Raw genomic sequence first — 14,825 nt, forward strand, 5'->3', positions numbered from 1 at the left:
TTTTCAATAAATGGTCACATATTTTGACCTAAGATCATATTTTACTCTGACTAATATTATGATGTAACCTATATGGGGCACTTTCAGAATACGGAATTTGATCAAAACATGAGAAAGCAAAAGATTACTTTGCTGAAGATATGTACTATATTATTCTTCTATTGATAATATTGTATTATTTTATTATTATATAGATATTTTTAAAGCAATTTTCTAATTTAGTTTCTAATTTAAATGTTCTGGAGAAACAGAGAATAATTTCTAATTATTGGGCTACAGGTGAGATCTAGGATATTTTGATATAAGTAATTTATATTGGAAAAAACAGCCACTCCAGAAACCAGAGGTTTTGATCAAGAATCCTAAAACTGGGTGTGAGCTGTATTTGCAAATCTGGAGAAAGCTTTATATTTATTCTGGCACCTCCCAGATCTGAAGTTAAAGAAATTACAGATTAAATGCACTCCTTATGAAAACCGTGAACCTTAGTTCCATGAAGTAACTTCACTTGGGACCAGAGACATCAGAGATATCAGAGATAGCAGAGCTTCTCTATAACTAGTGCAATATTTGACCTATACCAGACACCTCCACTGGCAGGTCATTAGTGAACTGGCAAACCTCCCTTAATTTGGGGACTCTACCAGAATAACAGTCACCCAACATAAGTTCTGGGTGCACAAAGAGGGAATTCAGTAGACTCATGTATCCAGTATTGATGCACCTACAATGAGGGTTGCCAGTAGAAAGTACCCCAAATTCCATCACTTTAAACAATAGTAATTTGAAACAACAACAAAAATAAGACTCTTATTTTTTTTAAAAAGGGTAGCCAATTTGTGGGAGCAAAGAAAACAAAATATCTAACACATTATGTCTTTCCCATTTCTAATGCTCACAATTCTGTCCAGCTGCTATGTGAAGTGTTTAAACAGTAAACTCTATTTAAACATTCAAAAGTAAAACATTTATTCTATGTGTAAAATTCCTTTTATAGAATAGTAGAAAGTTTCATTATATAATATCTCAGCTATTGTGTGTTTGACTGTATGTGACAAGAAATGCAGCTATTTCTATAACCTGTAAAAATACTTCATAATTAATACTACAAATAATTAATTTAATTTTCTGCTTGTAAAGTGTGTGCAGTTAGGGGTGTTTGCAGAGACAGAGGCTTTCAAGACCATTAATAGCTTTCTATAAACAGAACAGTCTCAGAAAATAAGCACCTGTTATTGCTGAATTAATTTTTTAAATGTGGAATATTTTGAAAGGTGGAAAAGGAGATCACTAGGTACTTTCCTTATGCATAGAAAAATAAGTACATTCAGTTATATATCAGAATAGACAGCAGTTACAGATCTAACTTTTCTATGGTTTAATACCCAAATATTCCTCAAGATGGATTTGCTGTATACACAGAATTTAAAAAAAAAGTTTCAGAGATCAAACCGTTTTCAACTGGCCCAGAGGTGCATGGCTAAAGCCCTTATAAAATTCTCTTCTTCAAGATGGTTGTATTGAGTGCTCCTTCACTAGAGTGAAGCTGCTCCAGTGCAGTGCTTCTAAGACCATTTCACATAATCCAAGGCTCATTCAACCCTGTGGAAAATATTTCAGTATCTTTTGGACACTTAAAATCAGAAAGGTAAATTTTTTGAGTATAAAGCTGTAGAACAGCATAAATTCTCCTGCATGATACAAAAACATCAAGTGTCTTGTCTAGGAAGAATTGTGGCAATATTCATTGGAATATTCATTCACTTCTACATAAGCAGAAACATGAAACTAAATGCAGAAGTTTCTTGGATACTTTTTTTTTTTTTTTGCTTTCATTATTTATTGACCAAATTCATTAAAAATGCTACCAAAAATAGTTATATGGAATCAGATCAGAAAACAGCAATTCAGGTACTAACATTATTTTTCTATTATGAAAAAGTGGTAAATTATACCTCTTTTTTATTTTGTTATTTATTACTTTCTGAAAATGTTCTTCATATTGCATATTTTAAACTCCCATGTGATAGGACATTGTAAACTCTTCTGCAAATTGCATACTCCACTAATTAATGTTCAGTATATTTGCACCAAATCACAGTTATGATATAGCTCTCCTGGTAAAACTATATATATGTGTAAATAAGGCAAAGACCCCATCTACATGAGAATCAAAGGCTTCCTATGTAAAGAAATTTGATTTAAGTAAGATTATATTCAATTTTCTTCAGCTCCTGAAATAATCTATGAACTAGTCTGCTATGTGCTGTGCAGCTAAATATTCGGATTATTTAGGATCTCTATTATTCCTTTCCTGGTCTATTTTTATGTATACACAGAGTACTTTGTCTCAAAAGTGCAAATATATGCAGTGCTATTTTACTGTTCTGAAACCTCTGTTTATATATTCCAAGCTAGCTGGAACTTTTTCAAGGACCTTCATTATCTCAGACATTTTGAGAATATTTTGAAAGCTTGACTAAATTGCCTAACCACCAAATGCCTAGGGCAGCTAGGCAGTGTCTGAAGACTTAGTGAATTGAGTGACTCTTAAATTAGACATTTGCATGGTTATTTTTAATTAATCACCATATAAAATGTAATTAGCATGCACCACTTATCATTTGAATAGCAGTTGGCAATTTTTTTTATTTTGTAAATTCTTCATAGAGCACAGAGTTCAGGAGAGAAGAGGGAATCCCAGAGGCTGATGTCAGGAATAATCAGGGGTGATTTAGTTGGCTGTTTTCCAGGATATAACATGCAGTTTATTTCACTCTTTACTGGTTAGGGCTTTTTAACTTAGACATACAAAACTTGTCCACACTTGTCATATCTTCCCTTTGTTTGGGAACAGTAATTTTCTTGATAAAAATAAGTGTAAGACTTGCAGAGAACCTCATTCTCAAGTGCTGTGGGGTTGGATGCTGACAGCAAAGTCATCAGGTAGTACAGGTGAAGGGCCCCTACTGCAAAGGAACAAACAAATGAACATTTGTTTGTGCTGGTATGAATGAAAATTCCTAATGCTGCTTTAAAGTGGATTGAAGAACACAAGAAGAGCTGTAAGGCAGGGAGCATCCCTAGGTGAACACTGGGAAGCCAATTTCTCCTGTCTGGAGGCAGCCAGCCCTTAGCTAGGATTCAGAGGTACAGATCCTTCCTAACAAAGAAAGGAGATATCAAAACTTGTGCACACACTCAGCATCTCCTACAACAGCAGCTCTCAGTGCCACGGTGCCCAGAGCTGGTAAGCACTTTCAGAGTCACACAGATGCACTTTCAAAGGCCACACAGAGAATATCATCTGTGTGTGCTTGAACAAGCCCATCCTCTACAGTTACAAGAGATTGGTTGTGCAGATCTTCAGCACACTGACTGTCTGGGCTCATTAACATCTGTTCCTGATGACATGTCTCAAAAGGGCACTTTGTATTTGCTCTGGAACTGCTAAAGTTTGGAATAAAGCAAACTGATTTCTGAGAAACTGTCTTTCCGTTCTAACTACCTCTGTAGACATACAGATAAGACCACACCTTATATCTACAGCTCAGCCTTGTACTCTGGCCAAGACAGATTACTGCTTTTGGATAAAGTACTTTGCTTTCTTTCAGCAAAGTACACAAATCTGTTAAAGGTGTTTGGCACTAATTTTAAGCTGATCATGTTCCCAGAAGAGCAGCTAAAACCACATAAATTTTAAAAAAAGCAGGATAAGCTGACAGCATCCCCTTGCAGTGAGGACCTTTTCCCTGTGAGTCACACAGCAGCATATGGGCTGCATCGTTCATGCCATGCATCACCAGTGTGCTCTGCACTCCAGAGGGTGCTCCTCAAGTCATTTCCAATAGAAAGAATTTTATCTTTAGAAAAGATTTGAATATGAGGATGAGTTAATTACTGCATTGAATTTGAACATATTCCAAATTCTAGAAATAAACTGAAAAAACTTTCTGAAACCCTTTTTAAACCCAACTCTCAGTCTATTCTTCACTGCACCCAAGCAATACAGAATTATTACTCTTTTGGATTTATACCACTCCTACCTAAGCTTTAGTAGCCTGATTTAAAATGAGACTTCAGCATCTGAAGCACAACTTAGACGGAAGACAGAGACTTAAGTCAGAATTTATAGTTCTAGAAGTCCCTGTTTATCTGCCTCAGCACACTTAAAACACTTAAAATTGTCACTGCTGCCTCTACTTCTTGATCCCAACAGGTTCTCAGGAGCTGAAAGTTTTTCTTCAGTCTATTTACACAAAAACCTAAGTCCTGACACTTCTAAGGAGACAGACCATATGATCCCCATATAAAAAATTGTTTATTTTTTCCCCTGCCCCTGTAATTCTTACCACTTGAAAATGTTCATAGGATGCCTTCAGAATAAAGCTACTCATAAAGTCATACTAGAGGTCTCCTAATTTTTCTAAATATTGCATCAAAAAATAGTATCAAGAACCTTCATGTAGCAACTCTATGGTTAGAGCATCTAAAAATAGAACAAAAAAGAATATATACAATGATGGTAAAAAAAGAAAAAAAACAACTTACCTGTGAAGGGAGGCTCAAGGTGCCAAGACTATTTATATACTTTCATGAAATATTAACTGGGTAAGATATTTAAAATACTAGACTTCTCACAGTAATCAGCTACAATTGACATGACAGAATTGCAATTACTGGGTTGTTTGGTTCCTTCCCCCTTTCCCTGTCTTTAATGTTTCTTTTTGAAGGAGAACTGTCAACAAAATGCTCTACATCAAAGTACCAAAGTAGAGAAAATTAAAACTTTGAGCCTACTCTGGTAGATAGGTCTGAAAGGTATGCTCTAGAGAGGGAATTAATATAATATACATCTCTAAATTGAAAAACCTCACAGGTTTTGGTTTCCACTCAGGAGGTCAATGACTTAAAAGTAAGGCAGTAGCAGTATTTTGTAACAATACATAATCGTCTTTTTTTATTTAGCCCTAATAGTTTAAAAGTTTGATTTATTCACAACCATACAAGTTAAAAATAAAATCCCTCCATAATAATATCTAATTAATCAAGTAAAATAAACCAGAGACTCTGATCTTGAAAACTGCTTGCTCCTAATCACCCTTTTCCACAGAAGACTTTTTTTTTCCCCCATCGACACCCTTGAACCACCATTTGTTTTAAGCTGCCTATATGCTTGTAAACAGCAAAGCCTGCTGTAAATTGATCCACCTGACTTCATTCTTTATGGTGCAGATAGCCAGGATGAAAAGAAGGCCAGGTTAATTACAAAGAAGATGTGTTAATTAGGTAATTAACACATCACACTTCTCTGTATCAGGTAGAAAAGAGGAGAAAGATGACAGGGGAATTGAGTGAAGTTATATCAGAGATTGGTTTGTGCAGCAAGGGGAGCAGGGGCTGGCTTTGATGAGACACCACAGCTATGTGTAATGCACTCTGTCAAAACCTTAATCTCTAAATTAGCTCATTCATCTGTCTTCTTGAGAATGTGAGAAGTCATAGTAACTTAGTCAGGAGTTTATCTCAGTTTCTACAAGCCTGGGTGAGTATTTCCTGAACTGCAGAGCAGAAGACCTCACTGTGGTCTACACAGAAGAAAGTTCTGCTTTAGATCCTCACTGCCTACATCTTACAGTGGGCAGGAATGTAGGAAGGAATAACCTAAAAGAAATTTGATTACTCACCCCCCAGAGAGAATACTTTGCTGCTCTCAAAGACCTCTATCTTATGGGGGTTTTGCTTTTATGATGGTTTAACGAGGTTGTGTATCTCATATATTATGATGTTTATTTCCAAGTAGAAAATCAGTTTGGACCCAATATACTTTTAAGAAATGTACCTGTTAACTGATAATTAGTTTTCACCCATACTCTCCAAACTACCCATGAGTTTTTGTGGCTTCAAGCTCACATTCCCTAAACAAATCGAGGTACTAAAAATTCTAACCAGAATAAAGTATGAGACTAAATAGAATTAAGGCATTTAGGGCATTTGTTGAGCATGTGAGTTTTAATTTTGTGTCACTCTTCAGGCAAAGAAGATAACAGTTTACAGAAATCTGTTGTGTCATTCAAAATATTTGTGATCTACCCACTGAATTAATATATTAATGCCATTTAACCTCTGAAATGCATAAAGCTGTCTGTCACTCATACTTACTGCTGTCGAGAGATGCAAAATCTCTTTCAGGCAGTGAGGGTGAGGGGCTCAGCTGTCTTATAAGACATGTTCAGAAACACTGACATTTTCTGAAATAGGGAGGGGAAATAAAAGCTGCGTATTAAAATCCCCCACTATAAAACAATAGTTTAACTTTTTGTAATTCATCCACTCTCTTCTTCCTAGTCTTTTAACTAAACGACTTGTGATTCAACATGTTGGTTTTCCCCTGTTACAGGAATTACTTTACTTATCAATTTCAAAGTTACTACTTTATGTCATATCTCTAAACAAAAAAAAAAAAAAAAATTAAAAAAAAATCCATTATTGATAGGGATTCAGGGAATTTTTTCTTCTACAGTCTTAGTCTTAATGTGTCTATAATTTCTCAGTTTCTCTAACACAAGGCATTGAAATTCCCAGTTTGTCTGAAAAATTTCTGTAAGCTCTGAAACACACATTTGGTGTGTTTAGCAAAGTCAAATTCAACTCACTCTGATGATACAATTTTGTCCAATCATTATTTTATTAGAGTCTTTTTCACTGTTGGGGTGTGATGGTAGAACAACCATGTTTGTCTGCTAACCACATAATCTCATGCCTGTCAAACAATGTTCTACATTCTCAGCTTTACTTAAGCAATCAGAACTAGGGAAGAAATTGCGAGGTCTAAGCACATAATTAAAATGATTAAAATTTTTGAAATATACAAAAATTGCATTTATATGTGCAGTGCCATACTTCTCAAACTCTTGCAGCATATGTTTATGCTTAGTCTCTTTTATGACACTTAAAAATATTAAGTACATAAAGTGTATCAAAACCCATTTACTTTCTTTTATTTAGAAGACTCTTGACATGTGCATACTGAAGATATGCTGTAGTTTATGGGGTTTTTTTCTTTCCTATTTCTTTAATTTTACCTCTAATAAATATTTTTTCCTATTATCTTCTTTCACTCAGTTACTTTCTTAGTGTTTTCATACTGCTGTCTCTGTGTCATGCTCAGGACTCATGGTTTATCTTCTTCATTTCCGCAAAGTAGTTTCAGTGCCTCTCTAAAACTTACCATGGATTTATACATAACTCTTTTTCATATTTTAAATCTTTGAAGCTAAGGCTATTAGATACTCAGTTTTGTTATTCCACAATTCTAAGCAAGGTCACAGATCTAGACCTGTATAAAACAAAAAGGATGTCATTTCTGCTACTGGACAGATAAGGTTTAAATCTCTGGTCATGATTTAAAATATGTAAATCTATTTGCACCCTAACTCCCCTACACAAACATATTAAATGATGAAGTGAGCAACATGAATAATTATCCTTCCATGTTGGCCATGAAGAGTATCACTTCCACTTAGCTGTTTAAAATTTATGTCAACTTTTCTAGGTTTATGTCTAGTTTATTTCTAGCTTTCATGATCATACCTTTTCTAAGACAAAATCTATGGTTCATCTTCAAGACTGTCTAGCAGCTCCAAGAATAATTAAATCCATGGATTTTCACAGCTCTATTACTATCTGGTTGCCTTAGTTAAAGAAACAGCAAGGTACTACCTACTGCTTCACTTTACAGTTTTTAGGTTTAACTATCTAACTACATGATCTTGTTTCTTAGTTTGTCTTCGTTATTGAAGATAGGGATAACATACAGATTTGCAAGTGAAGTCTCCAGGACCTGCTAATTAAAAAACAGTTTGTAAAGTACATTAGATAAAGAATTGTCTTACATGAATCATGCCAAAAAAATCCCAGCATCGCAATTGCATCATTATCTATTAATATTGCAAATATGCACTAATCTATCTTCAATAATTCATACAGCAAGATATAGTGTAGTAGTTGTTAATCCAAAAGATTATGAACATCAAATATTTCAACAGAAATCAGCAAAAACACAAGAGTAGAAAGCTGAAAGAAGGTGAGAAGCACCAACAAATAAAGACTGAGAAGGACAGAAAAAAAGTCACATGAGAGCAGAAAGAAGTGGAAGCAAACAAGGAATAGCATTTTATAAAAGGTGAAATGAAATGGGTCCAAGCTATCATATCCAATGGACATTCTTTTCTCTGTGTAAAGGTAATGTACCAAATTTTTTTGCTACATTTACTGATTTCACTTTCATTTTTTTTTTATTTTACTGATTAGTAGAGGCTCAAAATTCTTTCAAAGAATACATGAGTTTTAAAAATGAGATATAGCCTTAATCCTAGACTTTATGAAGTAGATGGGAATAGTTGAATGCAATCCCAGCCTCAGAAGACACATTAACTTCGGCAAATATAGGAAATGTTATCTTGTTGCCCGATGCCTGTGACGTCTGTGATCCCCGTGTGGAATCGCTGTTCCGACTTGATTGGCAGGCCCCCCTTCCCCTCAATAAAAAAGAATAAAGCACCTTCGGGCTTACCTTTAGGTCGTCCGTCAGGCGCGGGGTCGGGCACGGGTTGATGTTTTCCCCAGAAATCACCTGGTGCCGGCGTGGAGTGGATCAGCCCACGAACCGCCCCAGCCACCTCCGGAGTCCCATCTGGGTCGCCAGAAAACTGTTGCCCGATGCCCCAAACAGAACACAAACTAACAGAGTTAGTTTATGCGGTGCTTTATTCAGGGCCCGAGGAACCTGCGGACTAGCGTCCAAAGTCAGGATCCCACAGTTCCCTTTTTCCATCAGGTTTTTATACCTTTTTACAAAGTGGTCTACGTGCAGAAATACACATTCTTCAAAACAATACAGATACATAAATCTTGCAGGTATCATTCCTAAAAGTTATAAATTCTGCATGCTTGTCTACTCAGAACTATAGGCTACCCCCCTTAATCCCCCTTGCATGTTTGCCCATCACCAGAACCCTTTATTCATTATTATTATACTTTAGCCTTATCTTGAAAGTTTCTAGATGTCCTATATGCTCTACTAAATCCTTTGATTATTGTTTTCACAGTTCTAAATGTTCTATATGCTCTACTAATTCTTTTCACTATTGTTTCACAAGGTAGGTTCTCAGGGCCTGTCCGAAAACTGCAGTTTTCTAAGCTTTAGCATGACTACTACTATATCTACATTAGTCCTTTTTCTCATTATTTCGGTATCAATCTGAAATGGAAAAGTTTGCAAGAACAGAAACCAGGTAAATCAAACTACAGAAAACTGGTCTGTGTTGTTCAGTGCTTTTAAAAATGGACTTTCAGAATCAGAATTTCATTTCTTACAGAGACAACATAAATACTATTGTATCATTTTCTTACTTTTCACTAAAGCAGCATTGCCATAATGAATCACAGAATCACAGAATATGCTGAGTTGAAAGGGAGTCTCAAGGATCATGGAGTCCAACTCCTGGTCCTGCATAGGAGCACACCATGTGCCTGAGAGCATTGTCCAAACACTTCTTGAACTTTGTCAGGCTGGTGTTGTGACCATTTTCCTGGGGAGCTGTTCCAGGGCCCAAACACCCTCTGGGTGAAGAACTTTTTCCTGATACCCAAACTGAACCTCCCCTGACTCATCATCCCACCGTTTCCTTGGGTCCTGTCACTGTCACCACAGAGCAGAGATCAGTGCCTGCCCTCCTCTTCCCCTTGTGAGGAAGTTGGATCTTCAATGAGGTCTCCTCTCCTCCAGACTGAACAGACCCACTGACCTCAGCTGCTGCTTATGCAACTTCACCTCCAGACCCTTCACCATCCTCACTGTTCCCTCTGAACTCTCTCTAATAGCTTTGTGTTTCGTGTATGGTGGCACACAGGACTCGAGGTGAGACTGTGCCAGCACAGAGCACAGGAGGAAAATCATCTCCCTCCACCAGCTGGCAATGCTGTGACAGATACATTCTAAATTTCACAGTGGTTTGCTGATATTATCATTAGTTAAACAGAGACTCAGATTATTTTGGAAAATTCTTTAGCAATGTTTTTTGCAGGTGTTGACTTCCCTTTGCAAGAAAAGTATTTCACATTTCTTGAAGTAAGGTCATTTGTGTGACAGGTGTTTATTCAGAAAAGGCAGACCCATATAATCTTGTTGTATATATGTCTTATTTGTATTTTACATACGGTAAACAAAGAATGAAAGCAAGAAAAAAATAGCATTCTCATTTTGCAGGGAAAACCTCTGAAGAACAATCTAGGTTCAAACTCTCTAAATAATTACCCTTTATTAGATTCTTCCAATATATGAATACTAAAGTATGTTCATGGTAATGGAGAGAGTTATGGCACCTTGCTGTGGGAACTGTCCCAGTGCATTAATTAAGAACCTTGCTTCTACAAACAATTCTGTGTTTTGATTTGTTTTTCTAAATACGCTTTAATTATAAACTATTAGCTTCACTGACAACAATCAGAAGCCAAATAAAAAGATCTTGAAGTGCAGCTATGCAGGGACATTTTGTTACTGACACTTTGATAGCACCGTGTGCTACTTGCTGCAGGAAAATTTAAAATAGAAAATAAGAACCTGTAGCTCCACTAAACTGATACTGTCTGTAATTAAAAGAAACTACTTTTGAAGTGAAGTGATGAGCACAATCCTGCTTTCACTGAATTCAGAGGTGGTTCCTCTCCTGTGCTGTCTCTCACCATACACTGCTCTAAAACATTATAAAAGCCTAGGAAACGCTGAGCCATGAACATGCTGTGAAAGATGTTCTTTAAGCTGTGGTGCCAGAAAAGCTTTTGGCCTGCATCTCAAGTGTGTCTCTGCTAGGCAAAACTGGTGATCCTGTGCAAAATCTTCCCTTCTGTGCTTCAACCTCACAACCCCCAAGAAGGTCTGCTTTTTGTCAGTTCAGTATGCTCACGTTTCTGCTTTCTCTAGCCTCACTGAACAGTGATGACATAATGGATTTCATTCAGGCTTATATGAAGGACAGTGGAGACATGGAAAGTGAATGCCATGTCCTAGATTTTGAGAAGTTTGCTTAGCTTGTCTCACCTTGTTTGTGCACATTTTCTGCAATACAAGGGCACTGGTTAGATACCGTGAAATAGTGAAAATAAGCTCTTGTTGATGCTCCTGTGGGAAAACATATAATTTTATATGTATTTAAAATTTGGATTAAAAAATGTCTTTAATGTGATGTGTATTTGCTAAACTAAGAATAGCAAAACCCCAAGTCAACTGCTGGTGTAATCTCCATTGACTTCTTAACAGATAGATTTGTAGACACATTCCATTTCCACCCAGTCAAAAGCTGTAATAGTGCACCAATCATCAGCTGACATTTCAGTTCTGCCTGAGGACATGGGATTTACAGAAATGGGCATAGGTCAGTGTCTAATATCTTGTATATTAGGAAAGTGGTACATTAACTCAGATTAAACAAAAGATTTCAGCATACAAGCACTTTTCACTTAAATATGCATGCTCTTCTGTGGTAATTTCTATCATTTTTCTCCTGGTATTATTTATTTGTATCTAAAAATCCCAAATAAACAAAAGAAAATGAAAATTCAATAAGTATGCTTGGAGGGTGATAAAGATATCTGAAATAAAACTTTGAAAACCTTCAGGGAGACGGTAGCTCAAAATAATGATTCACAGCAAAATGATTACTATATATAAGTCACATAAACCAAACCATTGCAAAAAAATTAAAAATCAATATATAAATGATAATTATTCTGTTGATTAATTACTGTTTCATATACAATATTGAAGTAATCTTTTCTTGTCAAATAGAAAATATATGTGATGAATTCCAGATTTTTAAAATGATAATCAGTATCTGCTTTTGATTGGATTCCTAAATCCTTTCAGGACCTCTGACAGTTATGTCACTGGCTGTTGCACAGACACTTATTTATGTATGGAATGTTAGAAATTTAAGAACTCTGATTTTGATTTTTAGAGTTTTCATTCTTGTTTTGACTGCTCAAAGGGCTCCAAACCTGAGATTAAAAAAAAAAAAAATTACAGACAAGTGAAGCCATTCCTTTTTCCATTTAGAGTGTATAAAACATATTTATCCCTTGGGAAAAGTATAAAAGTGTACATGAAGCTACAGAAAATCCCCAGTGATTAGGTTTTTTTTCCTAGAAGTTTCCAACAGCATTTTGAAAACCTGTGGAGAATCATTCCTTCAGGACTTTTTGCTATCCTAGTCAGTTAGGTTTAATTCTCTAAAGCTGTGCTAATTTTAATTTCTTCAACAGATACTGAAATGCAATTTTCCAGAGAATGTGGAAAGCTATTTGGCAGTATTAAAGACTAGGCAGTAAGTTATTCAGCTATTTCAGTATTAACAGATATGGATGTTTTAAAAAATTGTGCAGAATAGTTGTGATGATGTAAATATATTTGTATTTGGTGTTATAATGCTAATATATAAGAAGAAATTTTGACTCCATTAACAGAAGTTGTAGTAACAATCTTTCAGTTTTGCCTCTCTTCTGGAACTATCTATTATCTGAAAAGAAACTAAATGTCTATATTAGAAAGCTAGCTGAATGAACACAGCTGAATTTAGAGTTCTTAAGACATTTTAGTTCTTTGTGATTGTCATTTTCTCCTCAAGGTTGGCATGGCATCTTGTCACGGTGTGACTTGGGTTTTGCCAATTTTAATATAGTTAATTTCTTTTAGAGATAGGATTTAGGAGCAGAGACAAGGCAGGCTTAAAATTTAAAAATATCTAAGAAGAAATTTATTAATAACACAAAAAGAATTCAGAATAAGACTTCTAGATTATTCCCTCCTCCCCCTCCCTTCATTCCACATTTCTTAACAACAACATACAGAAACACTTCAGTCAGTTATCTACTTAAATTACCATTTCAGTTCACTCTAGAGAGAAAAATCCCTTTCTTAGTTTAGACTTAGGGGGTGTCTTCACTTTCACAGTTTACGCCTGCCCGGGAAAATATTGCAAATTATGACTCTCCTCACATTTCCACAGTCCTTCCCAGAGGACTAACCCAGAGCTGTGCTGTGGGTTATGTTACACACTTGGGGTACCACTTTTAAAGGCAGGCTACTGAAAGACAAAATTCTCTTAATCTCTTTTTCTGTTAAATGTCTCTGTCCATATTTCCAGTCCCAAAATAGAGACCCTCATTTCCTCAAAGCTAAAAGGTCTTCTTTCAAGCACTTAAACCTCCCCAAGTATATATCACAGTTTAAAGGAATTTTAGTGCAGTCACTGTCCCCTTATAGCCCCACAAAAAAGGTTTTCAGCTACTCATCAGTTGCATATTTTCAATCTCTTCCCATCAGGAACTTTAACTTCATTCTGCTGACTTCTGTAGACTCCATGCTTTATTTCTTCTCATTCAGGGGAGCTCGAGAGGAGATTGAGAATCTTATCCAGGCATTAAAAGGGTTAAAGTTGCATCCAGGACATGAAGAAGCCGGGCCAGGCTGTTGCTGGAAAAACTCTGAGCCCCAGGGATCATTTGGGGCCTCTCTGGTCCCTGCATCCCACAAGGAAGCCCCCAGAGATGGGACAGCCCCTCCGCTCCCCCCGGCGGCTCTGCCCCCCACCCTGCCATGTGCAACCAGCACACACTGTGTGTTATTGAACACAACACTAAGCACTTGATTAACACATGAGATTTTTCAAAGGTATTTCTAAGCTTTACCTTTTAAAATGAAGTTTTCCTGATTGGATTTCTGATCTAAGTGACCAGCCTTTCCAGGAAGACACATGAAGAATTTTGACCTTAGTGATAAAACACCTGAACTACATGGAAGTGGAATAGAGAAGGAAATGTCAAACTTGGATACCATCAAAACTGTCTGCACTAGACAGGTGGAATGTGCAGTGGTTTATTTCACGCTCCTGGCCCCCTGGATGCTCCCATTGACAATGGAGTCAGACTTTGGGATCCCTTTCTCCCAACAAGAATATCATAGGGCAGGAGTGGAGTCACTCCTGTGCCATCACCCAGAGGAGAGGAATGCAGCTGAGAAATCACTTGCACCAGAGAACTTGAAGGTTTGGAATGTTTTTTCCTGTTACTCACAAGTGTTAACCTGGGCTGAGACAGGTTCTTCCTCTGCTCAAACCTCTTAAATACAATGCTTAAGTCAGATTTCCCAGTGGAGACAAGGAATTTAGAAAAATCACCAGCCTTCCATGTATATACATCTGGATTTTCTGGCAGATTAGAGTTCAATTATGGAGTTGATGTTTGAGTTCAGGCCCCAGCGTGGTATTAGCTATGCACTAATATAACATGGACCTGAATTTATGTAAAGAAGAGTTGCATTTAGCTGACATATTCAGTGCTTCCATATGTAAAAGAAATACAGTCACAACCCTGTGCAAGACATAGCTGATTAGCCATTTCACAGTAGATGATGACAGGACTTGTTTCAGTTGTGATAATAAAATAGAGTGAAAGAGAAATATGAGAGATGAGGGTGACCATAAAAATGATGATTTTTGGAGGATTCTCTGCCTTAATGTAATAATTTCTTACCAACAAAAAGCATGAGGAAATAAAAGGCAATGCTGAGAATAAAATTCATCCAAAAACTCCTAGCAAATTACACCATATCCTGTTATGCTAAATTTGCCTGTATTTTTTCATGGCCTATATAATGTTAATGAAAAGAATGTCTTTATTTTAATGTTACACTGAAAAACGGAGTTTGAAATTATGTAAGTAGTTATATGTTATTAGGAGGAGTTCTAAAGAATTTAAAGATTGTGCTG

The 14,825-nt window shown here is 36.4% G+C and overlaps 1 long non-coding RNA gene across 1 annotated transcript; it reads right to left on the bottom strand.

The window, feature by feature from the left end:
- Positions 1-2,660: 2,660 nt before the first annotated feature.
- Positions 2,661-4,956, bottom strand: LOC306802399. Its single transcript, XR_013774351.1, has 2 exons — positions 4,552-4,956; positions 2,661-2,969 (listed from the first exon to the last, which is right to left on the bottom strand). It is a non-coding gene; the product is annotated as an uncharacterized lncRNA (long non-coding RNA).
- Between the last annotated feature and the right edge of the window lie 9,869 nt (positions 4,957-14,825).

The sequence above is a fragment of the Erithacus rubecula genome, assembly GCF_903797595.1.
Source record: "Erithacus rubecula genome assembly, chromosome: 5".
NCBI lineage: Eukaryota > Metazoa > Chordata > Aves > Passeriformes > Muscicapidae > Erithacus > Erithacus rubecula.